Source organism: Colossoma macropomum, unplaced genomic scaffold, assembly GCF_904425465.1.
Source record: "Colossoma macropomum unplaced genomic scaffold, Colossoma_macropomum, whole genome shotgun sequence".
Taxonomy (NCBI): domain Eukaryota; kingdom Metazoa; phylum Chordata; class Actinopteri; order Characiformes; family Serrasalmidae; genus Colossoma; species Colossoma macropomum.
Window position 1 is genome coordinate 22,167,775 of NW_023494799.1, and position 8,656 is coordinate 22,176,430.

The following is an 8,656-nucleotide window of genomic DNA, read 5'->3' on the forward strand; positions in this document are numbered from 1 at the left end:
ATATGGCATTTATGGCTATATATATTATATATATATATATATATATATATATATATATATGACGTGTTAGCATATATGAATGTCCCGTATATCCAACTTACATTTGTCTCATGGACATATCTGTGACATACATGCCATATAACAATATAAGAGAACATTATTCATATATAGAGGGCATATATTACTCATATGCTAGCTTCATGTTATATAAGTTTTTTATGCATCTTTGTTGCCATATAACTAAACTCTATACTATAAATATGCACATTGTAAACAACCAGATAATATAAACGTCCATTATTTGATACTTACATGTATGTACATTAAATATATGTAAATATGTTTTAAAATATATGCCTATTTATAATATGTTCATTTATGGTCATATAGCAGATTTCTGTATGGGGCCTCTTTAATGTAGTGATAGAAACCAGACATCCACCTCTAAAAGCTCCGTCACAGAAAGTTATTACATGAAATAGTTATGAATTCACTGCCCTGATGAGACATTGTTTTACTATAGTTTTGAGAAGGCTTTAGCATAAATGCATTTTTGAAATGGTGGAGGGATACATACAGAGTATTGTGAGGCAAAATAGTCCCCAAAGAAAGTGTATTTACCACTGTTTTCACTGGTGGTTTTGGATAGTAAATAAAATGTCTCTATATTTGTGCTTATGTCATGGCGACCCCTGGTTCCTATCACCACCACTGTAAAGAAATCTGAGTCTCTGCAATCACCCATTTCACACTAAGCCATTCTGAATGACTTCGTTTACATCTCAATTATTGAATCATGCAGAAAATTTGAGAAATTGGTAGAATTTCCCTTAAAAGCCCAGGATATCGGTGCTTCCAGCTGACAGTGAATTATCTCACTAATTTCACTATATCAGTATATCAAAGGCACCACTTACCACCAAGCTCCTTAAAAGAAATTTTTAAAGAAAGAGTTTCTTGAAGTCAGTAATGTGCAACCTTCAAGTAAAATATGAACATATTAAATATTGTATTACATATATATAAAAAAAGATCCAATTTAAGGGAAGAAATGAAATAAATCTGAACTGTATTATTAATCACTGTCCTCCAGGTGGCAACACAGCCACATAGCCAGCCTGGTGTCTAATGTCTTTTTGAAATATTACAACAATATCTGGTACATTGTGAACCCACTTTATTAACTTCAGGCCAAAGTCACATGCCTAAGGCTTCGGAATACTAAACGAGCCTGTTAACTCTACAGAAGATGGAAACTCACCTGATAGTGATTTATAACAAAGGGACATAAATTCAACCTTTCGCAACATATGCACCCTGTCCATTTTATTAGAAACAGTCCCCTTGTACTTCCACTAAGTGGTCACTCTTTTTAGAAACACCTACCTTGAGCTTCCACTCACTAGCCACTTTATTAGAAACACCCACCTTGTGCTTCCACTCACTGGCCTCTTTATTAGAAACATCTAATACATTGTTTATTAAAAATCATTTTATTATTAACAAAAAATTAAACCGTTTATTGAACAGTAAGGTACTTTATCATATTATGTTTTGTCCCTGTTTTATAAATGCAATAAGCCACTAATTCTCCAGATGTTTGTAAATTTCTGCATAAAAGCTTTAAATGTAAAGTTCGTTCAGAGTGGTTTGGTGTGAAATGCTCTGTTCTAGAGAAACTTACCAAGTCAAAATTGTTCACAGTGGTGGTGAGAGGAACCAGTAAATTATTACATGAAATTATTACATGAAATTATTACATGAAATGGTTACTGAGACATTGTAAATAAAGTTGCTATATTTGTGTTGTAGTCATGGCAACCCCTGGTTCCTATCACCACCACTGTAAAGAAATCTGAACCATTTCACACCAAACCACTCTGAATCACTCTGTTTACATCTCACACACTGAATTATGCAGAAATTTCAATCGAGGGTTAACACAGCCTAGCCAATCCGATAGAAAGCAAACATCCATGACATTCAAATTGAAGGCAAAGCCAGATCCTCTTTTAGTTCACCTGCAGTCCTCTAGAGGGTAGCTGTGTGATACCTGGCCTACAGGTGAGACGTAGCTTTAAATAGCGTAGAGAGACCCCGCCGTGTGATCGCGCTGACCTCTCCGCCATCTGTCTCTATGGAGATGGAGTGAGATCAGGCCGGCCGCACGGCTCCAGGAGACTGCGGCTGATTTTTATAGCTCCAATCCAACACACGCTTAGAGTGTCCTCCGCAAAGTCACAGCCAAAGTGCACTCTGACTGGACCCGTTCACCTTAAAAAAGACAGTCCTCACCACCACAATGAAATCTCATTTTATACTGAATTCTTGTTATTCAAGCAATAAAGTGGGCAAAATATCAAATTTAGCCATGTAGTCAAGTTTGCCTGTTTTTTTTTAGTGCTAGGAGCTATGAGGCTAATGTAGCTAACAAGTAAAAGAAGCTTGGGTGGAAATGGTGAGGTTTTACTGAGGGTACCCGAGATTTCTGATGCATTTTCATACTGAAATACACCTTAAAAGTGGCCTCCTAGAAGTTAATGGCACTTTCATTGAAACTACTGTTAACTAATGATAAGTTTTTCAACAAGGCAGAGACTACAAAGCAAATCGTCAAACGCTTGTCAAAACATCAGAAATACTTTTATAATATGAGCTAGACCAGTGGTTTTCGACCTATCTTCTGTCTTTGGCGTTCTTAACTAACTGGAGATGCAGCACTGCTCTGCCTCAGGGTGGCGCTGTAGCAAACTGGTTCACCTAGTTGATCCTTCATACTTTAGCAACTGTAACTATGTGCAGGATACCTCTAAAATCTTTACAATAAGCCGTGACACGATTGCAAATCTGATAACTCGCAAATTGCCTAAGAGACTACTCAAAAAAGTGAACTTGTGCTCATTTCTCAAACTGAAGGCAGAAGAGGAGATGATTAAGATATCAGTTAATGTGAGGAAGAGTGCATTACCACACTAGAAAAGAGTATTTCCAGAAGAACTGTTAAACCAAACATTTTGCTACCATTGAAGCATCAGCGCCACCGCTATGGCGAGTGAGTTAGCAGCCAGCCAACACTTTGGATGCTACACATTACATGCATGATTTCTGTTATTTACTCACAGAAACACCCGAAATCAGCTGCGTTCCAAAGCCTAGGCTGCATTTCTCAGCCGCTACGTCATAGCAGGCCATTCCAAAGTGAAGGACCCTTCGTATACAGACTAGAAATGCAAACTATGTTCTGAGTGACTTTGAGGACGCAACAGATGTATCTTTTAAGCCCTTTGGTTACCCACAGTTCTCTGCGCACCAACGATGCAAAGGAAAAAGAAAGCACCATGAAAATGACAGAAAACGAAGCCGTTGGAGCAGAGTTTGTTTTAAAATGTAAGTTGTTCACATCCTTGAGTTCGTCTTCATTATCTTAGAAAGTGTAAAATGATTGGTTAATTAAAGCATTCATGCATATATTTTATATCGTCAGTATATCATATTTTATTTTGAAGTATTTGTATGTATGTAGTTTATTATACTACATAAGAACATCTCCTCCATTTCCGTAAAAAAAATTAAAAGGCAACCAACACAATGCGATGGGCTCTATTTTCTCTCACCAGCAGCCTTGTTAGGACTGTTCTATTTGTGTGACCAATAGGCTACTGAGGAGGAGTCTTCATAGGACAGTCCTGCAGAGGACACGCACTACCTCGGCTGCAGCCTAGGCTTTGAAACACAGCTACTGTGAGTGTAATGTGTAGCATCCATATGCCTGCGTGACGCACATGCACGTCAAGGGGAGTAGGATTCTGTTTCCTTCAGCTCGTCAACAAATGCTCGTGTACATGAGGGGGTCTCACAGTGTGATTTGTATTCACAACAGTGGTGTAAAAGTGAAATACACTCTGCAACTGCAGGGGGAAGCCAAGAGCAAAAACTTCTGCAATTCTCACAAAATGCTACTTTAATGCTCACAAACAGGGTCTTTCAAAAGGAAAGACTGGACTACCTACAACTGCAACAGCCACCACATTGCAGACTGAGAAAACCAAAAAACCAACCATAAACTGAAACAAAGAAAATACAGCAGAGTACTGGGCCTTATAGTGCCACAACAAAAACATACAAACAGGCAGAATATCTTGACAAAGATTTCCATTCCATCTCACAAAATGGGAAAATTATATCATTGGGTGGGCTTCTTTCCATTCTGGAAGAGTAAAAGGAGCATGAAGAGTTTCACCTTATTCAGGAGCTGGAGCTTTATGAGGTCTTTCAGATACAACTCAGATGATTGTAACTCACTATGAGCCCTGATTGAGCTGCTTTTGGAGATGCTAATACCATCCATGAGGAAATAAGAAGCTAAATGAATCCTGTCATCTGTCAAAGTTTGCAAACATCAAACAGAGCATTAATAAAATAATGTTGCATTTTCGCCATTTGAAAAATGGCATTTGCTGTGCAGGATATTATTAGTTATATGCATGATCAAAATAATTTACTGTCTACTGAAAATACTTGTAAAGGCCTTTAGGCATCACATATCTAAGAACAGAAAATGAGTGACTACCGCTCTGTGCTGAATGCTCAGAGGTCTTTTTAAATGAAGCTTTGAAACCAAACATATTAAGCCATCAATTATGTGCTACACAAATATGCATCTACACCTGTTGCACTGAGACAGACCTCCTAATCCCAAACTAATTAGGTGAGTTAGAAAATGTTTGGTTATTTATTAGTGTTTATTGTTATTATCTGACAGGTTACATTGATTTTTGTATTATTTTTGATTGCACGTTAAATGATCTGGGCCGTTAAATCCAGTGGACTCCAGATGCTTTTGTGGTTGGTTGTATGGACCGCATGTTAGAAAAGGTTGGGAGCCTCTGATCTACACTGTCCAAAAGTGTCCAGTTACTTTTACATTAGAGATGTTTATATTTAGACAGCTAGCTCACAATGAATGGCTGACATTCGCAGGCTAGCAAACTGGGTGTCAGTATTTATTCTACCTTATATTTGAGTTGCATTAATGAACATGCTAATTATAGCGGGTATTTTAAACCGAGTGCACTGACTCAGCAATCAACATGCGGATCATCAAATAATGTTAATTGCGTTGAATGGTTACATAGTTAAACAAAGGCCACCAAGGTTAAAAGAATGAAATACTTTCACATTTTTATTACCAATTTGAATTTGATGCCAACAACACATTCCAAAAAAGTTGGGACGGGACAACAAAAGGCTGGTAAAGTTGTGTAATGCTAAAAAAAACACCTGGTAGTTAATTAACAACAGGTCAGTAACATGATCGGGTAGGAAAAGTGTATCCCAGTGTAGCTGAGTCTTTCAGTAAAGATGGGAAAGTAAAGAGGGGTTCACCACTCTGTGAAAGACTGCACAAGCAAATAATACAACAATTCAAGAATAACGTTTCTCAACATAAAATAGCAAAGAACTTTTGCTTTTCATCATCTACGGTACATGCCATTAAAAGAAAAAAAAACTGGAGAAATCTCTGTATGCAAGGGACAAGGCTGAAAGCCAGTATTTGCTGGCAATGATCTTTGGTCCCTCAGGTGGCACTGCATTAAAACAGACATGATTCTGTAGTGGAAATCACTGCATGGGCTCAGGAACAACCTGAAACCTTCAGAAAACCACTGTCTGTGAAAACAATTCGTCACTGTATCCACAAATGCAAGTTAAAACTCTAAAACGCAAAGAAGAAACCACATATGAACAGGATTCAGAAACGCTGCCACCTTTTCTGGGCCTGAGCTCATTTAAAATGGACAGAGGGGAAGTGGAAAAGTGTCCTGTGCTCTGACAAATTAAAATTTGAAATTCTTTTTGGAAATCATGGACACTGTGTCTTCAGGGCTGAAGACCACTCAGCTTGTTGGTACAGGGGTGCATTAGTGCACATGGCATGGGTGACATGCACATCTGTGAAGGCACCATTAATGCTGAACAATATATACATGTTTTGGCAACATGTGCTGCCATCCAGATGATGTCTTTTTCAGGGAAGGCCTTGCTTATTGCTTGCAAGACAATGTCAAACCACATTCTGCATGTATTACAACAGCATTGCTCCATATTAAAAGAGTCCAAGATCTGTCACCACTGAAAACATTTGGAGGGTTATGGAATGAAAAATACAACAAATGAGACCCGGAACTGTTGAGCAGCTGAAATCCTGTATCAAGCAAGAATGGGAAAACATTTCACTGTCAAGACTACAAGAGCAATTGGTCTTCTCAGTTCCCAAATGCTTCCAGAGTGTTGTTAAAAGAAGAGGTGATGAAACACAGTGGCCCCTGTCCCAACTTTTTTGTAACATATTGTTGGCATCAAATTTAAAAAAAAGCATATAATTTTCAAAAAACAATAAAAGAAGAATTTTGTTTTTATTTACACTTTGCACAGAATCCCAACTTTTTTGAAAATGGGGTTGTAATTATGGAAAATAGAACCACACAAACAGGAAAAAAATCAGGAAAAAAACACTTAATGGGACACTTAATGTTGTTTAAGTAGTACAACACACTCTTTGATCTCAAAAAAAGTGAGGAAGATTTGGCTTCACACGTTATGGGTTCTTTAAAGCTGATGGTGTAGATTGTGCTGTATATTGGCGCTTCGCCTGCAGTCTGTTTGGTGTATGTTTCTCTCGCTTGCCCACGCTCACCCACGCTCTCTCACTTCCCTCTGACATGTTCCTGTCATCCTCCGGCCTGGAGAACGAGTGCACAGCATCTGTGTGTCATGACAACCATATGCTTTATTCTTTCTCTCTGTCTCTCACTTTCCGTCTTTCTCTCCCTCTTTCATTCATTCTCTGTCTCTCTCTCTCTCTCTCTCTCTGTATTTGTCGTCTTCTTTCTTTCGTTCTCTTTCTCTTTCTTTCTCTGCCTCCTCCTCACTACCTCCTCTTTCTCTCTCTGACGCCTTCTTTCTCTCAATCTTTTTTGAATTTTTATTTGTTTGCAACTTTCTCTTTCCTCCTCAACACTTTTTTATTTCTCTATTTCATGGGCCTCTCGATATGTTAAGCTTGATGACGGCAATAAATGTGTGCCATTAAAGGGGAATAATGATACCGCTGCATTTTTTTAAATCATGGACATTGCTTCTCCTGCTTTTTCCTTTTCCGTATCTTATACTGATAGTCAAACTTTATTCTCTGCTGTTATTGTTTGCTATCCGATGTCAACCAGAGGAGGATGGGTTCCCCTTTAGAGTCTTGGTTCCTCTCAAGGATTCTTCCTCTTGCTCTTTGGGAGTTTTTGGCGATGCTCATGGGGGACTGGACCCGGATTTTTTTCTGTAAAACTGCTTTGTGACAACACCTGTGGTAAAAAGCAACAAATAAATAAATTTTGACTTGAAACTTTAAACTTTGAATAACACATAATCTGTATAATTAAATGGTTTAGTTGTAAACAAAGTCATTCAAACTGGTTTGGTGTGAAATGCTCCGTTCTAGAGAAACTTAAGAGAAAGTCAGAATTGTTCACAGTGGTGATAGGAACCAGATGTCCACTTCTAAAAGCTCCCCCACAGACAGTTATTACATGAAATGGTTATGAATTCACTGCCTGATGTCTGAGACATTGCATTATGATAATTTTGAGATTTGTGCTGGAGCTACAGGTTAATGTAGCTAACATATAATGAAAACATCAATTAGCATCGTGCAAACTGCATCTTGTGCTTTCTGACACAGCAAAGAACAGTAACAGCCATCTTGAAGCCTGAAGTTGGTCCAGACTGTGGTTCATGTTTATAGATAACGGTGAGTCAGAAAGTGTCAGAAACCACATAATCAGGTCTATTAAGGATTAAAGAGCAACTCCACACAGTTTGAGGCGAATGTGTGAAGTTTTAGTCATGCTGTTACACTAACTGGTGGGTGAAAATTACCTTTAAATGTGCAAAATGGACTTTTTTTAGATTTTTTTTTTGTGCCAACTTGCATCTTAATGGCTTGTTATTATAAAAGAACTAGAAATGTCCTCTGTTGACCCAGCTGCTGCAGGAGAGAAAAGTTTCATTCAGCCTCTGAATCATAACAAGACTTCACCTCTCTACACCTTCCGCAATTAGGTAATGTTCCTTTCTCCCAAACTTTCAGGATGTTGCTGACAGTGATGAATAAGCTTCCTTTTAAAGCACGGTGAGGTCACTGAGATGAAGCAGGCATGCTGCTTTATTACTAAAATGTGCATTCCCGTTTTTGTGAGGTGCTTCCAAGTGGCTCTGTATGAAGTTAATGCTGTAGACCACCTAACACAAGTCTGAACTTAAAGGGCAAAACCAAAATTTCCCCTTTTTTCATGTAGTATGTAAACACTGTTAAAATTTCAAAAGGTAATGTTCACTCCCCAGTCCATACAGTCCATATATGAAAATTACGCTGGAAAAGGGTCTGTTTTTAATGTATTGTTTTTGTGATGTCACAAGAACCAACACATTTCCATATATTGGCCTATTGAGCCTAGTTTAGCCCTGCTCATTCATGCTGAAGTTATAAGGAGTGGTTTAGCCTGGATTCCTTTTGCAGTGGTGCACAAACATCTGCATGCAGCTGTATAAGCAAGTAGAAAATGGGAAGTTTGTGAACGAACAGCAAATAACACTTGCAAAG